Raw genomic sequence first — 22,297 nt, 5'->3', positions numbered from 1 at the left:
CTTATTTTTTAATTAAACAGGTTGCTCTAATCTTCAGAGCTTGGGTTAACTATTTAAAGCCACAGTTCATCACAATATTTATAACAGTAAAAACAGGAAACTACATGTCCAAAATTAAATCAGCTAATTCAAAATCTTATTAAATGTTAAAATCAAGTTTAGAAAGTTTCTAAGGCCACAGTAAAAAGCCCACTAAGTTAAACAATCAAAAAAATTAGGATACAAGTTTATGTGGGTATTACATCTCACTTAAACCAAAGATGAATTAAAAAAAAAAAAAAGACCAGAAGGAAATAAGAGCACAGAGATGACTTCTGAATGAGTGGATTATATTTTGTTGTTGTTTGCTCTATATATTACTATCCTTTGCAGCTTTTCAACGAGGATGTCTTGTATTTAAAATACCCCTTTTAAATATCATTTCTAATACTATTAGAAATGCATATCCAATTTAAGTTTAAATAGAACAAAACAATTCATAAAGATAGTTCTACCAGCATATTCTAACAGCTAAAACAAGTAGGTTTACTTAATATAACTCTCGCGATTCTGTATGACAAAAAGACTAGTCAACATTGTTGTAGTATAAAGTACATGAGCTTTAGGACAATTGGGTTTGAATCCCAACAGTACTAGTAGCTTTACCTTGAGCAACTTACCTAACTGACCAGAGCCTGTTTCCTCCAATGTAACTTAGGGATAACAATATCTGACTTGGAGTGCAGATGTGTCAGCTAAACATAAGTAGTAAATGCATTACTGATATTCAAGCAGATAATTGTTCATTTCAGAATCAAATTATTTTCAGCCTTCTTTCAAAATGGCTTTGAAAGTGCCCAAACTGTTCTTTACCTAACTGCAGTTTCTACTGATATGTGCCCAACTATAGAAATAACCATTCGTTCATATGGTCAGTACATGTTCTGTGAGCCAGACAGAACATGAATATGCATGTAAACACATACCAAAAGAATACTTTTACTTATAAGCCTATAGTAGTAATTGACTAAAAAGTTTTACTATCTTAAAAAATCCTAATATAAACTACAGTCTAATAGTCAGGAGCACTTACTTTTCTGCAAAATCTTTATAACCCATATACTAATATATCACTATTTGTCATCAATTTACACAATTTATTGTCTTGTATTGAGATTTTTGTTCTAAGTCTTATTGTGTAGGAAAAGATTATTACAAATAATTCCTTTTAGCAATGTACCATTTTTTACAAGTACAGAATAAAGTCGGGATTGTTCCTCTTTTATTTATTCTATCAACAACCCTACTGATTGCTTCATTGGTAATCCCTGACCTCGTGGCATCCCCCAATCAAAAAAGGTAGATAGCCACAGACAATTAAATATGGAAGGTAAAATGATGTCACACACAGCTATTTACATAAGCCCAAGGTGGGTTAAGATAGAGCTCTGGTAAAGGTCATATGTGACCTGTACCTCGATAGATAAACAGTTACGCTTAAAGACTCTGTAAAAAGAGAATAAAAACAACCTGTATTTCTCTGGGTTAAGTCCCCCTACAAAAGAAAAAAAAAATCAATGCATCAAATTTAACATTTTTTTCCTACTCATTTGGAAAGGGATCTTGTAGTGAGAAATTTATTCAGTTTATGAATGATCCAATGGTAGTCCGGATAGTAAAACACCCAAATCAATAGAGAAAATGTAGGAAAAATCCAAATAACTGTACAAGCACGCAGAAAGCATTAGATGGGTTTTTGGTGCGTGGAATGCAAGGTAATACAGGAAGGAGAAAATACTCCAAATTTACTTTAAGCCTGGTAAGCTGAGCACTCAATACAACAAAGTGAAAAGACCTAGGAGTTTGTTTCTTGAGGTCATCTCCCAGCTGTGCAACTTCAGGTAAAAACACCAACAAAACAATGGACTTCGTTAAGGATAGGATTAGAAATGAAGAAAAAATACTACCTTGCCCTTAACAAAAACCATGGCCTACCAAAACCAAAGTATTGTACTTTAGAGGCAACAGGGTATAGTGATTAAGAAAATAGACAAGTTCAAGTCCAACTTTCTGCCACTTACTTTGTCTCAGTTCCTTACTTTATACAATGGGAGTAGAAATACCTGCATGTGAGTTGCTCTACAGTTAAATGAAAAACATGTAAGAACTTTTTAGTTCAGTACCTGACACATAGAGTGTTCCCCAAAATGGTAGCTATCTTTACCAATATAAAGAAGTAATCTCCCAGACAAATCATCAAATATTAAGACATTCTTAAACTTTGATGTGCATTAAAATCACCTAAAGAACTTGCTGAAAATGCAGATTCCTGAGACCCATTTCTCCTAGGGATTAATTCTATAGGTCTAAAGTAAAATGTGGCCCAAATATTAAGAATTATTGAAGAGAATCAAGGCACTGTCCTATAAAAAGAAGCTGAAAACTAGCATTCTTCCATAGAAAGAACTGGTCTAAAACAGACAATACATTCAAGAGTAATATCCACATAAGAGGAGATGATAGTTGGCAAAGATGGTAACAGTAGAAGTGGAAGAAGTGGACAAATCTAGAATGTATATTGAATATTATAATTTAAAGTGAATCAAAAAAAAAAAAAAAACCTAAGTCACATACTGAGTAGTAAACACCTGGGACTAATTACCCAAGAGATACAGAATGAAAATAGAGATTTAAAGGTTTTAGGTAAGTTTATGATTAACAAAAATCCAAATGGGTTATCAGCACACTTAGGATACTTTGTAGTGTATTCATCCTTTGAAGTGGAGGTGAAGGGGATGTTTCCTTCTCTTTTGGCATCACCCATAAAGCACTGGTCTATACAGGCGCACATCCAAGACTCAACGTTAATGAAGCATATTAAGTGGGATTCATAAAGTAAAATCTTTCAGGATCTTACTGCTGCAGGCCTGGACAGCTGGTCAGCATTGGGAGCATAATGTAGCTATGGAATAGAACTAAACCTCTACCTAAATCGAATCACTAAAATAAGCAAAAACTTTTTTAACTTCCATATTGTCAATTCAGTCTATTCTGTGTCTGCTCTCCCAAGAGTTAAATAAGTGAAACTTTACTTTGCCATGCAATGAATATTAATTTCTTAAATCTTACAATATCATCATAGGTATTTGGGAGGAAATTGTTTAAAACCACAATTTTTATTGATCTGGCAAAAAGTAAGTAGTCCCTAAAAGTTAAGATTCAAAAGTCCATATCTGAAAAAACGGGTTACAGAAAAGCATATGTAATATGACGCCATTTTTGCATAAAAATACATAAATGCAAAAAAGAAGTCTGGAAGGATATAAACTGCAGCTAACACTTTGGTGATCTCTGAATAGCAGGAATATAAATTTACATTCTTCCTTTTTGCTTATCTGCTTTAATCAACATTTCCCCCCAATTATCGCAAATTATTTTGTATGAACAAAAATATTCAGTTATAGATTAGCATAAAAGGTTAAAAAAAAACCAGAGAGAACTTGAAGAATACAATTTCATTTGTCTAAATCGGTAAGTTTCCAACTGCGGGATTAAAAAAAAAGAGCTAGACTGCCTACAAAGAAGAAACATGCACCAAACAAGAACAGAACTTTCAAGGGGGTAGTCTAAATTCATTAAGAACTGGATTTGATAAACAGCAATCAATTAGCACATACTCCTGTTTTTCTTTCTTGCCACATACCAAAGAAACATCTCAATAAATGAATTCTCTGGGGGAAAAAATGTTCTTTTTAAAAACCAAGTTAGGACAAAAAGGTTTGGTCTTCAAGTCTCCTTAGTGCCTTCGAGGGATGCAAAGCATAGCAGGTCTCAGAACAGGCTATAACAGAGCAATCTGCATCACCTGTCACCTGAGGCAGAAGAGACAGAAACTTTGGGAAACCTCCACAGAACTGGGCAGCGAGAATACTTCCTAACGGTCTCAAGACTAAAACACCTGAAAGGTTGGTCTACATGGTCTCAAGTTACTTTAGGCAGAGCTGCCAACGATTTCTGACAATATATAAAAACTGGAAAGTCTCTCTTCAATAAACACAGGTATTTCGTGCTTAAGGTTCATCCAACTCACTTGACGCAAATCCAAGACATTCTCGCACTAACGCCACATCTTCGATTTTGCAAAGTAGGACAACTGAAAACATCCTATTGACTCTCTACAGCTAACAAACGTCATCTTGGCTAAAATCCTAACACACATAGAAACAGCTAATTTGGAAAACTTTGGCTTTAAACGGTAGCATGGGACTTCAGGAACTCTGGTAACCAGTTTATCGCATGTTTCCTGTTCCAATAAAGGGTGCTTCCTCTTTACTGTCAGTTCAACTTGCTTAATAGAAAAAAAAGGAATTCTCATATTCGCAGAATAAAGGATAAAAAGCTCCCGCTTTCTGGATGGCAACTTTCCTTCCTCATCAGTCACAAAGGACGCATCCTAGCGACTTCATCATACCTGGCAAGAGCTGAGAAACAAAGGTAAATGACAGAGTGTGGATTTCAGCATTTGTGGATTTCCAGCTACGACTGTTTCTTCTTTTTTACTCCATTATAGCCTCCACCCGTGTTGACTGTCTTACCCTAAAAATAGAACCACCCGGGGCTACTGTCCACTTTCCTGCCAAGACCCGACTCTGGTTTCCTGCAGAGAAAGCCAAATTGCAGGCTCTCTGCCTCGCTCTTCGCCGGAGAAAGTAGGCCAGGCAGCAGCAGGCTCCCCCCCCCCCCCCCGTGCAGTCGCCAGACAGCCCGACAGGGTAACCGCCGAGCCTAAAGAGCAGCCCTGCTCTGCCGCAGCCACTGCAATCCCCGAGAGCCTGAGGAACCCCAGGAAAAACCGGGGTGAGGGCAAGGTGGGCCAGTAAACGGCCGTAGGAGGGGAAGATACTCACCCGCCCATACGACAACCGACGGGGCGGACAGGATAGGGGCCGGGACCAAGGCTCGGCAGAAAAACCGCCTGGAGCTTCTGGAAAGCTGCAGCTACTTGGATCGCCCCTGCCGCTGCAGCTCCTGGCCACCAGCTTCCTCCCCTCTGTTTTGATTCGATTGACCACGTCACTGAGCCACGAGACCCGGATCTTCCCGCTTGCGAAGGCAGCGGCGCAACAGATGGTAGCGGCCTGACCGCCGCCCCCCGCCCCCCCCCGCCTCCCCCCGCCTCCCCCCGCCTCCCCCCGCCCTTACCTCCACTGGCCCGTCTGCGGCGCATGCGCAAGCTCCGCGCCTGCCCACTGTATCCGGGTAAGCTGGACGAGCGCGAGCGTCGTGGTATTCGTGGGGCGGAGCGCGGGGGTTGTAATTCCGGTTGAGAAGGATAGGGTTTAACGCTGTGTTGTGGCAAGGGCGAGGATCCGCGTCTGTTCAACTGTTTCGCGTAGCCTCTGCTTCGTATGTGGTGGACAATTGCCTCTATTGAGCATCTCCATTTGACTAAGCCGATTTCTTTCTTCGCCCGAAGTCTTTAGCGGGGGTAGAGATAGAGGTTGGCTCAGGTTGATGTCTGTTGAGACGAGATGCCACTGTAGAGATTGTTTTGATCACTCAGTCCCGGTGATAATTGGACATCGAGGATAACATATTTGCGTCTGGAAAACTGGCTAAAATTAAATTCAAATGTAGTAGTAAAGAAGATGTCACCAAAGATGACTTGCTGGGTCAGGAGGTGGTGTGTAACGGGGAAGGGAAGGTGTTGTTATGCAGCCAGCCCAAGCCTTTCTTACTTTGACCTTACGAGCTAGGATAAGGATACTACTTGGGTAAGAATCTCACTTTTTAGACCAAGTTGGTCCTTCCTACTCTCTCATTCTGGCCTCAGTCTCCCTGCTAAGCATTTGAGTCCTGGGAAATTTCCCTGTTTGGCAAAATTTAGAGCTACTCTATTGTTTTCTTAAAGTCCATGAGCTGACAGATTGTAATTAAAAGGGTAAAGGTGAGTGCCAAACAAGGATATTACAAAGGTGCCTCTTTACCTGTTCTGCAGGAATGGGAGAAAGCTGTAAGAAACTTTCTTACTCAGTCTCAGCTATCTCGTTAATCATCTCAACTAGCTGAGTCACCTTCAGAAAATTAGTATAATCTGCAAGAGCTTTGTAATTAAATGGTTGTTTAATACAGGTAAAATTTTCTAGAAAAAAAAAGTTTCTGGTAAAAAGTGTTTTCTAGTTAATTAGTAGATTGAAAGCAGGTAAAAGTCAAGCTTAATCTGCAATCGTAAACTGTTTACTCAAATTCAAAAAATTTTAGGTGGAATCTTGTGCCCTAATGAAGTTTGTGGGCTCACCCTGTAGCAGAGGGTCTTTAATCTGTGGAACAGAAAGTCTTGTACACTTGGGTGCACCCATGTGCATATATCTGTTTGAGAACACAGCTGTGTTTAAGAGATCAGTATGGTACAAAAGTAGACATACACGTTTTCGGAAAAGTATCAGTACTTTATAAAGGAATATAAAACAAAATCAGGAAAATCAAGATGTTAAGATCTCTGGTAGCTATCTCTGGTAGGATAACCCCCAATGATTCTTATCTCTAGAATCACTCTCCTCTGGCCCTTTGAATCACAGCAACTCTGTTGGACCTGTAGAACAAAGATCCTTAGGTCTCAGACTGCTATCAGTCAGTGGCCTGTTAGGAACTAGACCGCACAGCAGGAGGTGAGCGGTGGGAGAGTGAGCAAAGTTTCATCTGTATTTGCAGCCGCTTCCCAATGCTAGCATCACCACCTCAGCTCCACCTCAGATCATCAGGCATTAGATCCTCATAGGAGCACCAGTCCCTGGTGCCAAAAAGGGTTGGGAACTGCTGCTGTAGAGTACAGCTGAAGGTATATGATTTCTGAGACTAAATCATAAAGGCAATGATTGCAGCTTTCCACCTCATCCTCTTGGATTGCTTGCTCTAGGGGAATTAGTCTCCATACCACTTCACTTAGAATTAGGCAATTCTAAGAGGCCCATGTGGAGAGGAACAAAAGCCTCCAACCCACACCAACTTGCCAGCCCTGTGAGTGAACTACGGTGATTGGATTGGTCCTGCAACCCCAATCAAGCATCCTATAGACTGCATAATGGGCTCAACATCTACTTGTGATCTCATGAGAGAAAGGGCCAGCTCTTCTGATTATATGAAACAGTTTAAAAGGAGTCCAGCTCATATCATTGTCTATCTCAGAAATTCATTGTAAATGAAATAGGATCCTGTTTTGGAACCCCCAGCTAAAAATACCTGATACTAAATTTCCCTCCCCTAACCCATTGTATATTTGAAGAAGACGGGCTTTTGGAGTTTCTCCCTTTTCCACTTGGCCTACTGAGAGGTACCAGGTAAGAAAATCAGTGTTACCGCCACCATTATCCCCTCCTTCATATAAAGGGAAGATAGGAACAAGTGAAAGTTACCTTTCGGGGTGAATGCAGTATTCTAGATAGAGGGTATTCTCTCACCTTATGCTATGAAGGAGGGTAGAGAATTTTCCCTTTCCCCAAGACTAGGGTGGGAGTCACCAAAAGAATAATTTATAAAAGTAGGGTTACTTGAACCCTCTGAACCATGAGAGGGGGTAGGTAAAGCTAAGAGAGTGAGGTGTCAGCTGAGTTGTGAGGCAGCCTGCATTTCTACTCTTTGGAATGGTAAAAAGTTTCCCAAAAGCCAATGGTATAGCAGGCTGTAGACAACTGCCCCATCACCACACATGCACAAATGCACATGCAATGCATACCCGCAACAGGTATATCTTATTTTCAGTTCAAGCAGTCAAAAGAAACTCCATTTGTTAAATTAAAAATATTATCTTTTAAAGATACATAGTGATGTATTTATAGATGAAATAAGAGTCCTAGGATTTGCCTCAAATCTTCTAGTAGTAGGGGTTATGGAAGTGGCCATATGTTATATTGTTGAAGCTAAGTTTTGTTATACTATTTCCTCTCCCTTTGTATGTTAATTTGAAAACTTTAATACTAAAGAAAGTTTTTTTGGCATAAAAACCTTTTGTAAAAAAATCTTTACCCAACCACAGTTCATAGACTTTATTTGGATCCCTATTTGAAAAAACTATAAGTCATAAGACAACCAGAAAGCCGTGAACACTAATTGGATCTTTGCTGATATTAAAGACTTCTATTACTTTTTCTGTATGGTAATGCTGTTGTGGCTAGCTTAAAAATAGAGTGCTTTTAGAGACAAAGTATTATAGATTAAATATAATGTTTAGAATTTGCTTCAAAATAATCAGAAAAAGGAAAATGGATGGTGATACAGATGAAAGAAGATGGACCATTATCAATACAGACTGACCATGTATTGATCATTTTTGAAACAATTATTATTATTTATTATATTTTTCTATTTACTTTTATAAAATTTGATCCATAATTTATATTTTCTCAACAACATGTTTATTGTTGGGTGTTTTTCATATCAATGCATGATATTTTAAAATTTAACCTTGTTTTTTACTCCTTTATGAAGAGTTTATTGTTGATTATTCTAATAAGCAAGAGTTCAAGATATTACATTATGTTTAAAGATCACTAACTGAATCAGAAGTTTTAGAAGTTCCCAACAGTTCTTCAGAAGGTCCATGTTGCAACAAATACAGTTCTTTCCATGTACCTATTAAATTTACATTATCAATAATTAGTAGTGTGCCAGAGCCCTCTCATATTTGAAACTCCATCCTAATGAGAGCCAATTGTGCCTATCTCTTCCCAACTTCAAGTTCAGTGATATCACATTGGTAGCTTGAAATTGGCACAGTAGGAATATTTACACCATGGAAATTGGCAAATGCTATAATTCAAGGGCTACACTCCCCTCTTCCCCCAGATAGTTGTTAAACATTTACCATAACAATACTGCCAATAATTTCCTTCTTGCCATATGAAGTAGATATTTATTAGGCATTCATAGTGCTACTCACATAAAGGTGCCCCACTTGAAGGAAGTTACATATACTAAAGACTAAATTTTACAAAAGTATTAAAGGAAATACTGATAATTTACACTGCAAAAATGTTTTTAATGTAAAATAATTATCTGTTACTATTATTTTTATTATACATAATTGTCCCAAACTGGAAAGTAAATGTTCTTTAAGAGATAAATGGATAAATAAACCATGGTTCATCAACACAGTGAAATACACAGCAATAAACAGGAATAGATTATTGATACAACAACATGGATAAATCTCAAATGCATTGTGTTGAATGAAAGAATCCAATATCAAAAGGTTACATACTGTATGATTCAATTTATGTGACATTCTGAAAAAAGCATAAATATAGGAATAGATATAACCCACACAGTGACTGCTAAGAATAGGTATAGAAAAGGGTCTAAAGACAAAAGGAGGGTAGCAGGAGGGAATTCTTTCAGGTGTTGAATTGTTTTGTAACATGTATGTGGTGATGGTTATAAGAATCTAGGTCCAGTGAGGAAACACGGAGGAGTGAGAGACATCCTCAGATCTCTCCTGAAACAACAATAAGCTGAATATCTAAAACTCAACAAAAAAACACCTAAACTGCACTCCTGCATGTCTGAGCATGGGATCTGTGCATAAGAGCTACCACAGATCAGAACCCCGGGTGTCCAGCAGTGAACTCAGACCTATAAAGAAGCTACCTCTTGCAGCCACCAGAGCTCCTTGCAGCAGGAGGAGGAGGAGGAGTGAAGGTGCAATGACTTCCCTGATCAGCCTGCCTGGAAGTGCTAGAACTTCTATTAGCCGGAAGCAGGGCCCAGTCATCAAGGCAGGAAGCAGAGAAGTGGGATGAGACAGCAGAGAAATAACAGATAATTTTTACTGTCTCTGGTTCCAAATCTGGGGCTGAGCCACAGACTTCAATCCCCAGCACAGAGAGCCCCACCCCACATATCCTCTGACACCGAACACCACAAAGCCCCAAAGGAATCTTAGCAAAAGTTGCCAAGACTAAATCTACCTCTTGCAGCTTCTGGAGCTCCCTGCAGGAGGAGGGGGAGGGGAGAAGGTGCAGCGACCTCCCTAATCAGCCTACCTGGAAGTACTGGAACTTCTAGTGCCAGCACCAGGGCCCAGTCATCAGGGTAGAAAGCAGAGAAGTGGGACAGGACCACAGAGAAACAACAGTTAATTTTTCTCGGCCCAGGTTGCAAAACCAATGCTGAGGCATAGCCCTCAAACCCCAACCCAGAGGGCTCCTCTCCGCATTCCCTCCAAGACCAATCACCACGGAGCCCGAGGGGAATCTGAGCAAATGTTACCGAAACTGTTGCTAACACTGACAGGGACTGAAATTGAGAATAGCAAGTGTGATTAAATATCTACGAGAAAATTTTTTTAAAAAAGACATTTAGGCTTTATATAAAGCAAAGATCCAAGAGGCTTAGACACTACCTATTGAAAACCAAAAGAAAAGCACTATCTTTGCAGCACACTAAAGAGTGACCTTTATATAATAAATATTTCTGGAAAAACAATAGAATACACTTCCATTAATGTCCAGACAGAGAAATAGTCCATTAAACACCATGAATAACCAAGGTGAAACAGCATCACAGAGAGAAAGAGAAAAATCTCCAGAAAATAAGCTTACAGACAAAGAAATATGTGACTCAAATGAAAGCAAATTCATGGTAGTACTTCTGAAAAACTCATGAATTCTGAAACGAGTCATATCAATGGTTTTAGGAATTAAAAAAACACCTAGATAAGCAGAACAAGGAGATTGAAACCCTCAAAAGGAACTAAATAAATCTGGAGGTGAAGAACACACTACAAAAGTCAAAAAATGAAAGAGCAAGTTTGAGAAATAGAGTTGACCAAATGGAGGAAAGAATCAGTGATATCGAAGACAGAAATCTAGAAATAAATCAGAAGGAAGAAGAGAGAAACCAAAAAATGAAAAATAAAGAAAGAAATTCAAGAACTACCTGATACCATCAGGAGAGGAGACGTAAGAATAGTGGGCATTATCAAAGGTGAAGAAAAGGAGCAAGGACTAGAATTTTCAGACAAGGAGTGGAAGAGAATTTCTCAAATCTAAGGAATGAGCTGGAGCTTGGAATTCAAGAAGTCAAAAGAACACCCAAATATCTCAACCCAAAAAGGCCACACCAGGACACATTCTATTAAAGTTATCAAAAATCAACGACAAAGAATTTTCAGGGCAACCAAGGAAAAGAAGGCAGTAACATATAAAGGAAAACCCATTAGATTATCATTGGACTTCTCAGTGCAAACCTTGCAAGTCAGAAAGGAATGGAATCAAATATTTAAGTGAAAGACCTACCAGTCTAGAATAATGTATCCAGCTAAGCTCTCCTTTAGATATGAGGTAATCAAGACCTTTCCAGATATACAAAAATTGAGGGAATTCTCCACTATGAGGCCTGCACTATAGGAAATACTAAAAGGTATCAGCTCATCTAAAACAACAAAACAAAACAAAAAAATACATAATTAGAAGTAGGGGCTATCAGGCAAATAGAAGCAGAGGAACGCAACTCTTACTAAGAACGGTGTATTATAAGCTTTAATAATAAGAAAATTGCTGTAGCAAGATAGTAACAAACATTCAGTATATATAGGGACAAAATGAGATAACAATGACTGAAAAGGAGAGGATTCAAAGATCCAAATTCGCAAAGGGAAAAGAAGATAAGGCATACACCGAAAACAATGGATGACTATATATATATAACTGTCCTTTACATAATCATAATGGTAAGCACACACCAAAGATTCAGAACTGAAGTATATAACATAAAACAAGAAGAACCAGAGGCAAAACCCACAAAAGCCAACCAAAATAAAGAAAACAGAAACACAAGGACAAGGAAGCCATGGAAACACAGAGCTACCAGAACGCAAAAGATAAAATGGCTATCAGAAGACCTCATATTTTAATAATTACCCTAAATGTAAATGGACTGAACTCACCAATAAAAAGGCACAGAGTTGCAGATCGGATCAAAAAACCTAACCATATGCTACCTCCAGGAGACACATATCGGCTCCAAAGACAAATATAGGCACAAAGTGAAAGGGTGAAAAATGATATTCCAAGCAAATGACATTCGGAGAAAAGCGGGAGTAGTGGTACTAACATCAGACAAAATAGACTTCAAGATAAAAAAGGTGAAGAAAGATACAGAGGGACACTTCACAATGATAAAGGGAGTCATGCACCAAGAAGACATAACAATTATTAATATCTATGCTCCCAATCAGGAATCCCCGATGGCTTCACCAGTGAATTCTACCAAATATTCAAAGAAGATTTAATATCTATTTTCCTCAAAATCTTCCAAAAACTTATAGAGAAGGCAATACTTCTCTATATAAAGCCAATATTACCCTAATACCAGAACCTGGTAAAGATAACACAAAAAAAGAAAGCTACACACCAATATCTCTCATGAACACAGATGCAAAAATCCCAAATAAGATACTAGTGATCCGAATACAGCAACATATTAAAAAGATTATACACCACAATCAAGTGGGCTTCATCCTAGAGGCACAGGGGTGGTTCAACATACACAAATTGATCACTGTGATATACTACATAAACAAATTAAAAAATAAGAATCCTATGATTATATCAACAGATGCAGAAAAAGCCTTCGACAAGATACAGCATCCATTTACAATGAAATCACTTAACAAAATCGGTATAAAAGGAAAATATCTTAACATAATAAGGGCCATATATGATGAACCCTCAACCAACATGATAATTAATGGTGAAAAACTAAAACCTTTCCCTCTAAGATCAGAACAAGGCAACTTTGTCCATTATCACCACTGTTGTTCAGCATAACATTGGAGGACCTAGCAAGTGCAATCCAGCAAGAGAAAGATATAAAAGGCATCCAAATATGAAATGAAGAAGCCAAACTGTCACTATTTGCAGATAACATGATTCTCTATATAGAAAACCCTAAAGACTCCACAAGAACACTACTAGAAACAATAAGCAAGTAAAATCTCTGGATACAAAGTCAACGTGTAAAAATCCATAGCATTTCTATACTCTAATAACAAAGTGTCGGAAAAAGAAGTGGAAAAAATAATTCCATTTGCAATTGCAGCAAAAAGAATAAACTACCTAGGAATAAGTCTAATGAAACACGTAAAGGACCTATATAATGAAAACTACAAGACCTTATTAAAAGAAATCAAAAAAGATATAAAGAAATGGAAAGATATTCCATGTTCTTGGATTGAAAGAATCAACATAGTTAAAATGACCATATTACTGAAAGCATTATACAGATTTAATACAATTCCTGTCAAAATCCCATCAGCATTTATGAAAGAAATAAAACTAAAAATCATCAGATTAGTATGAAAGCACAAAAGACCCCAAACTGCCAAAACCATCCTGAGAAAAAGAACGAGGCAGAGGCATCAGTCTGTCCAACTTCAAATTATACTTGAAAGTGACAGTAATCAAAATGGCATGGTATTGGCAGAAAAATAGACACACAGATCAGTGGAACAGAATTTAGAGTCCAGAAGTAAACCCATATTCATATGGGCAAATAATTTTTGACAAAAAAGCCAAAAATGTACAGTGGAGAAAGGAAAGCCTCTTAAATAAATGGTCCTAGGAAAACTGAAAGGCCACCTGCAAAAGAATGAAACTAGACTGTTATGTATCACCTGAATATAAGACTGGAATCAATAAAATGCATAGAAGAAAACATAGTAACTAAATTCAAGGACTTTGGACTTAAAAAAGACTTTATGAATTTGACCTCAAAAGCAAGGGAAGTAAAAACTAAAATAAATGAATGAGACTACATCAAACTAAAAAGCTTCAGCTCAGCAAAAGAAATCATCAATAAGGTAAAGAGACAACCATTCGAATGAGAAAATATATTTGCAAGCTACGCCTCTGATAAGGGCCTACTATCCAAAATATACAAAGAACTCATATGACTCAATAACAACAACAAGAAAAAAGCAAATAATCCAATCAAAAAATGGGCAGAGGACCTGAACGGACACTTCCCCCTAGACGACAAACAAATGCCAATGAATATATGAAAAGATGCTCAACATTATTAGCTATTAGGAAAATGCAAATCAAAACCATGGTGAGATACTATCTCACACCTGTTAGAATAGCTATAATCAACAGGACAAGTAATAACAAATGTTGGAGAGGATGCAGACAAAAAGAATCCTCATACACTGCTGGTGGGACTGCGGATTGGTACAGCCACTATGGAAAACAGTATGGACTTTCCTCAAAATACTAAGAATTGATCTACCATATGATCCAGCAAATCCCTCTACTGGGTATTTACCCCAAAGACTTGAAAACCCATATCCGAAAAGATATTTTCACACTGATGTTCATAGCAGCACTATTCACAGTGGCCAGGACATGGAAGCAACCAATGTGTTCTATGATAGATGATTGGCTAAAGAAGCTATGGTACATATATACAATGGAATATTACTGAGCCATAAGAAGAGATGAAATACTACCATTTGTGACAACATGGATGGACCTTGAGATAATCATGTTAAGCAAATCAAGCAGACTGAAAAAATTGAAAATCACATGATATCACTTATATATGGGGTATAAACCTAAAAGCAACAAATGAACAGGACAAACAGAGACTAAGAGATGTGGACAATGAACTAGTGGTTACCATAGGGTAGGGGGTAGGGGAGGATGGAAGAGGTAGACAGGGTTAAAGGGATCAAACATAGGGAGTTGAGGGAGGGTAAAGTGGGTAAAGGGGATCAAATATATGATAGCTAAAGGAAACAACTCTGGGTTGTAATCACACAATAGAATATATAGATATCTAATCATAATGTACACCTGAAAATATATAATTAACCAATGTTACCCCAATAAACTTAAAAAAAAAAAAGAATCTAAACATGTACAGAATCTCATAGAAATGTATTCACATCAAAAAAATGTTACCTTATTTATCCTTATGTAGCTTAATACAGGTTTTTATAAATCTGTTGTATGAAATGAGGTTCACTAAAACTGTACTAAATTTTCCCCAAGAAGTCTCTATACCTTGTGCAAAAGATCAGGGATTTTTAAAAAACAATCTAAGTGACATAAAATTAACTTAAACCACATTTGCAAAGATTACAATTTGATTGGTATTAACATATGGATGTATACATCCATGAAACTGTCAACACAACAAAAAAAACTAATTTATCACACCTAAGTGTTGCTTTTGTTATTCCTCCCCCATGTTCATCCCAGACCCTAGGTAATCAACGATCGTAGTTACTATATAGATAATTTTGCATTTTCTAGACTTTTATATAAATGGATTTATACAATATGCACTCCTTTTCAAAGAATGCTTTCAATCAAGTAAAGTATGTGTAAGTTATAAAAAAAAGGTACTTATATTTGTCTAGCTTCTTTCACTCTGCATACTTACTTTGAGATTTATCCCTGTTTCATTTATCAGTGATCCATACCGTTTTATTGCTGTGTAGCATTCCATTGTAGATATACCACAATTTGTCAATCCACTAACCTTTGGGTTTCCAGATTGGTCTATTAAAAATAAAGCTTCTGGGGGTGGAAAAAAAATGGCATAGATAATAGAGATAGATGATAGATGTTCATTTCTCTGGTGACCAAATCAAAGTTATGACAGAAACAAGGAGCAAACAGCAAGGAAAAATAACCTGGGATCTAGATGAACAAGCCATACAACTAGGGATAAATCTAAGAAATCACCCTGCAACGATGGAAGGTAGGCCAAGGACGTGCTTCCAGGTCCCAAGTGGTTGAGTGAGACAGAGGCGGTCATAGTGGCAGATGCCTCTTAAAGGGGTTCTGTTGGGAGCGGATTGTGTGCTGATGGACTCATTCACTCTGAGCACCGGTGCCAGGTCGGCTGCTCCAGGACATGCCAGGGACTTACAGGGGGATGCTGAGTTGTCAGAGTGAGTGCTAGAGGCAAGGATCTCTCCCAGACAGAAGTGCTGAAGGTATCCATTGTTCTTTGATTGAGCCCTTCCCCCTCCCAGTGTGCAGATGCAGCACAACCATAGCAGAGAAGTCATCAAACTGGATAACAGAGGTCATTCTGCCCAGAGGTGTCCCCGAAACCAGTTTCCCCAACTCAAGGCCCCACACAAGCCACATCCAGGTGTGTCCTTGGCAAGTCAGGTGCCCTTTGCTGAGCAGTGCCTGGCTCACACTGATAGTCACTAGCCTTGGTTTCTGATGTGACCATTTGAGGCAACTATAAGCACAGCATCTGTGGATTGCTTGCTGAATCTTAACAGGTGGCCCCAGAGGAGCACAAGCTGGGGCTAAACTTCACTTGACACTGAACCCCTCTCAGGGCTGTGCCACTGGATACCTACTACACAAAGCTGCACTAGTAAGACTGGGAGACTTAGAAGCGTTGCTTAGTACACAGAAACAGACACAGAAAGGCAGCCAAAATGTGAAGACAAAGAAGTAGCAACCACATGAGAGAACAGAACAGAGATCCAGAAATAATGGAGTCAAGCAATCAAACCGATAGCAAGAGTTCAAAACACTGGGTAAAAAGATGCTCAATGAATTTAGGGGAAATGTAGATGAATTCAGTGAGAACTTCAACAAAGAGATAAAAAAGAATAAAATAAAAATGGAATTGGAAATTATAAAAGGGAACCAGTCAGAAATGAAGAACACATTATCTGAGAAGTATATTAAATGGAATAAACAAGGAATAAACAAAGTGAATAAAGAAGAGGATCAAATGACCTAGGCAAGGACACTCAATCAGAATAGCAAGAAAAAAGCAAAGATTATAATAATAATTTAAGGAGCCTATGGGTCACTATTAAAGGTAAAAATATCTGTGTCATGGGGGTACTTGAAAGGAAACAAGATGTTGAACAGCTATTTGAAGAAATAATGATGGAAAACTTCCCTAAGCTCGCAAAGGAAATAGACATAAAATCCCAGGATGCTCAGGGATGCCCAAAAACCATGAACCCAAAGAAGCCTACACCAAGACACATCATAATTAAAATGCCAAAGGTTAAAAACAAAGAGAGAATCTTAAAAGCAGCAAAAGAAGTGCAGGTAGTTACTTACAAGGGAGCACCCATAAGATTGGCAGATGATTTTTCAAAAGTAACTATGCAGGACAGAAAGGCTTGGCATGATGAAGACCCAGGATCTACAACCAAAAATACTTTCTCCAGCAAAGCTATCATTTAGAGTCAAAGGACAGATAAAGAGCTTCCCAGACAAAAATAAGCTAACGGAATTCATCACCACCAAGCCAGTATTACAGGAAATGTTGGAGGAACTTCTTTAAGTAGAAAAAAAATGTATCAAAACAGGAATAAAGAATGGTAATAACTACATTCCTATCAACAAGTACCTCAAATAGAAAAGAATTAATGCTCCAACCAAAAGAGAGTGTCTGAGTGGATAAGAAAACAAGACCCGTACATATGCTGCCTACAAGAGACTTAGTTCAGATTAAAAGACACACAAACTAAAAGGAAGGGGATGGATAAAGATATTGCCTTGATGGCCCTAGAGAGTATTTTGTTGAATGAAATCGGTCAGGTAGAAAAAGACAAATATCTCATGATTTCACATACATGTTGAATCTAAAAAATAAAATCAACAACAACAACAAAAGCAGAAATGGGCTCATAGAGACTATTTAGAGGGATGTTGGATGGGAGTGGGGTTGTAGGGGACAAAAAAAGGCAAATGGATTAAGAGGTACAAATGGACAGTGCAGAATAGACATGGAGATGTAGAGTGTAGCATGGGGAAGATGGTTAATAATGTTGTATAAATATGTAAGGGAGAAGAGGGGTATTAGACTTAGTGGGGTGATCACTTTGAGAGTTACGTGGATCTCCGATCACCTTGCTATACAACTAAAATTGGTATATTATTGTATGCCAACTACAAGTGGAAAAAAACTCATTGAATTGTGCAATGTAAATATGAGTAACTAATTGTCTGTTTTAATAAAGACAAAAAAAAAAAAGCTGCCAGGAACATTTGTGTATAAGTCTTTGTATGAATATATGCTTTTACGTTTCTTAGGTAAATACCTAGGAATGGAATGACTGGGTCATTATGGAAGGTGTATATTTAACTTTTAAGAAACTGCCAGATTTCCAATGTATCATATTACATTCCCACCAGCAGTGTGTGAGGCTTAATTCCTCCATAACTTTATTAATAATTGTTATGGTCAGTTTTTTAATTTTAGGTATTCTACTAGGTTTGGAGTGTTATCTCTTTGTAGTATTAATTTGCATATTCTTAATAGCTAATGATGTTGAATATGTTTTCGTGTGATTATTTAGCATCTATATGTCCTCTTTGGTGAAGTAAGTGTAAAGATTGTAATGAAGCCATTTTCAAGAAATATAAATATGAAATTTAACTTTTCAAGTATTTACTATTTTCTCTAAGAGCCGCTTTTAAGTAGTTTGTTTAAATAATAGCTTTATTGACATATAGTTCACCCACCATAAAATTCACCCATTTAAAGTGCATATTTCAGTAGTTTTTAGTATAATCATAGGTTTGGGTAACCATTACCAGTATCTACTTTCAAAACATTTCATCACTCCAAAAGAAACCCTATAACCATTAAGAGTCACTTTCCATTCACCTACTTCTTTCAGCCCCTGGCAACTAACACACTTTCTGTGGATTTGCCTATTCTGACATAGCAGTGTAATTGCTGGAGCAGGTGGTAACTCTAAGTTCAACACTTTGAATAACTATCAAACTGTTTTCCAAAATGGCTATACCACTTACTGTCCCACCAGCAATATATGAAAGTTCCAATTTCTCCACATTCTCACCAGTTCTTATTGTCTTTTTTTTTTTTAATTTTTAGTCACCTTTTTGGGTAGGAAGTGGTATCTCAATGTGGTTTTGTTTTGCATTTCTCTAGTGATTAATTTATATTAGGCATTTTTGCATGTGCTTACTGACCATTTATATATCTTTTTTGGAGAAATGTCTATTAACCTTCACCCATTTTTTAATCAAATTGTCATTGGATTCAGTTATTTAAGAGTTCTTTATATATTCTGGATGCAACTTCTTATCAGGTATATGATTTACAAATAATTTTTCATGTTCAGTGGGTTGTTTTTTCACTTTCTTGATAGTATCCTTTGATGTACAAAAGTTAATTTTGATAAAGTCCAATTTGTTGATTTATTTTTTGTCACTGGTGTTCTCGGTATTATATCTAAGAAACTACTGCCTAATATAAAGTTATTAAGATTTATTTTTGTGTTTTCTATAAGTGTCATAGCTTTAGCTCTTATACTTATATCTATGATCCATTTTGAGTTAATCTTTATATGGTGTGATGGGTCCAAGTTCATACTTTTACATGTGGAGACATACTTGTTCTAGTACCATTTGTTGAAAAGACTATTTTACCTCATCTTTTTAATAGTTTTAATTTCCAATTAGGAAATACATCTATGCAAAATCCATGCATCACTTAATTTCTAAACTCATTTTATCATGCTTATTTTCAGTATCTCTCAGAATTATCTGTCATCTCATGACCTGAATTTAAATAGTCGTAGTTTTAGTTTGCTTGACTTCTGAAAGATCTCCAGGAAGTAAGCTGTATTTGCTTTTTTAAAAAATCATGATTCCTGGTCTAGTAATATTGGTTATTCTTAGGGACAAAAATGTGTAACTATTTACAAATTTAACTTTAAGTACTAGTTAACTCTTTACAACGTTATTTAGTCCTATTGTTTTATTTATAATCAAACCATTTTTTAAAGTGCAAAGATGTTGGTAGAACCTTTCACTTTTATCCAATGGTTACTTTATTCCTACTAGCACATGGATTCTCCACCTACCTTCTGAGTTTACATTTTTAGATAAAATTTACATAACAGAGGACATTTGTAATGGAACTGTACTGTGTTAATTTAGTTAAGAAGGAGCTATGGTTCCCAGAAATTCACTTCCCTACATAGTTACAAGTTAGCCTGGGCCACAAGAGACATTTTGTGCAAGACTTAAAAGAAAGCAGCAGTGAAACAACAGCTATCTTTTTTTTTCTTTAAATGGCTTTATTAAGACATAATTCACATACCATACAACTCACAGTTGTCATCTTTTATACTCGAAGGATCAATGCAATGCATCAGGTATTTATGCAATTTGTACACATTGTCACTGACCTTTTTACTCACTTTGGTGAGGTATGAGGCAGCAGCTGGGTCCACAGCAACTGTATCCTATTGGATATCCTCCTCCAGATTCTCCAATTCTGACTCCTGGGTCAGGTGTACGTTTAGCTTCATAATAAAGGATATATTTCTCTTGCAGGTCACCTACATCACCTATATTAGAGGCTGAGAAGTAGTACGAAACCAAGGCAGGTTCCAGCTGGTCTTCTCTGCCTCACTTCATCTTTCCTTCTGTACTTCCAACCTGCCATGCTGGCATCAGGCCCAGCACCACACACAGAAGTAAAAGCCATACATAAACTGTTTAATCAGTTTTCACAATTATGTGAAGTCAAATCCCCATAACTAATACTATATCATTCCCAATGGCATTGTTTCTCTGATCAAATCCTATTACAACTTACACACAATCTTTGAGAAGCCTTCCTATGGAGACTCAACTGATCTATACAGCATTTATCTCTAATTCAGAAATGTTTGGAGGGTATTTCGTTCAAGCATCTCTTGTGAGCTTTTATTTCTTACAATATTCAGCTCAATATTATCACTTGGATCTTCCTCCATATTCAGCTTTGGTATGTCAGGTGAACACCAAATTGGATGAAATGGCCTGGGGATAAAGAATAAACTTTTAGATCTATTGAATTCAAAAGCACAATGTATAATACTGGCTAGGCTTGCAATTCAGCCCCTTAAGGTGATAGAATTAATTTAAGAGGTATGGCATGCTACTATAAAAGGAGTGGAAATTAAAATATGGTTAAAATTTGGAATATATAATTTTGAAAATGTATATTGTGGGGGTGCCACTCCTACCTGAATGTATAATGGTATAGGTATAATGTTTAAATGGAAATTTCTCCCCTAATGGGTAAAATTTAAAAAGGAATAATATAGTCTCCAACTCTTTGGCCAATATTAGTTTGAGATGCAAAATGGGAGCCTTTAGAGTTACCTATGCCATGCCTTGCCTGCTGCTATTGTGAACTTGGACCCTTCATTCCAACCAACTGCTAGAGATATTAGGCAATTTGCCTTGTTCACTAATCACAGTTCCAGAATCAAGGGTCATGGTTCAGTAAATGGTAAAAATTATCATGAAAGAATATAAGAACAACTTGGTCCAAGAGGCTAAATTATAGACTGTGTTCTTAGCAGAGATAGAAGAACTAAATACAAATGCCCTGCTCTTTGAGTATGTATTGACTCTTGGGTTGTTACCAATGGATTTGCAATTTGTTCTGGCAAGCAGGCTGTAGATAATTGGATGATAAAAAGGATACTGCTCTTTGGAAATATTTCCATAAATTCTAAGGGCAAACCAAAATGGGATATACTGATGTTCATCAAAGAAACCTTATGCAAGGAATCAACAAATTGATACCTTCGTTTGATTTTTTTGAAGTGGTAACCTGTGTCCTTGACATGAGTTGACACAGAGGAATTCAAACCATGCAGCAATGGACCTAATGTAAAATATACCAGTGGCCCTCATTAAAGCTCAAACCCTTAATAATAATTATTTTGTTTGCCATCGGAAAAGGCATTGTCTGCAATTAGCCCTGAGAAATATCCCCAAGGGAGAAAGTCTAGCCCATAGCTGGCAAGTAGATAATATTGACTCTTTGTCTATTGCTCCATGGGAACTTAGATATTGACAGAACTTGATACATATTTTTGGTTTGGCTTTGCATATCCAGTGCCTGAAGCTAATGATTTTAATACTATCAAAGAGCTGGAACAAAAATATTGTACCAGTTTGGCCTTCCTAGCTACATTTCTTTGGATCAAATCACTGTCTTTAGGCTAAAGTTCTTGCATGGCACTGACCCCTGATTAAGGCATGGAACATTGATTAATAGTGTTGTTAGTAACCATGAGTCCGAGGCGTTTTGGGGTGGTTGTGGTTTGTACCATTTTGTCAACATTAATATTAATGAGCTCAATTAAGGGCTCCAGAGGCTGATAATCTAAAACAAGATACTGTGTCCATTAATTTGAATCTAATGCAAGAAGTCCAAGGACATTGATAGGGTAAATTATCCCTCCCCCTACTTTTCCACATTGGAGCTCACTGCAAATGTTTGTTGCCCAGTG

The 22,297-nt window shown here is 37.3% G+C and overlaps 1 protein-coding gene across 1 annotated transcript in view; it reads right to left on the bottom strand.

Annotated features, from left to right (window-relative positions):
- The window catches only part of SMIM14 (small integral membrane protein 14), a 65,602-nt gene extending 60,496 nt beyond the window's left edge, over positions 1–5,106 (bottom strand). The window contains exon 1 of the mRNA XM_016119956.2: positions 4,887–5,106. The gene's annotated coding sequence lies outside the window, so the exon portion shown is untranslated. The remainder of the gene's footprint in view (positions 1–4,886) is intronic.
- Between the last annotated feature and the right edge of the window lie 17,191 nt (positions 5,107–22,297).

This window comes from Rousettus aegyptiacus, unplaced genomic scaffold (genome assembly GCF_014176215.1).
Source record: "Rousettus aegyptiacus isolate mRouAeg1 unplaced genomic scaffold, mRouAeg1.p scaffold_m13_p_10, whole genome shotgun sequence".
Lineage (NCBI taxonomy): Eukaryota > Metazoa > Chordata > Mammalia > Chiroptera > Pteropodidae > Rousettus > Rousettus aegyptiacus.
This window is presented reverse-complemented; position numbering and strand designations above follow the sequence as displayed.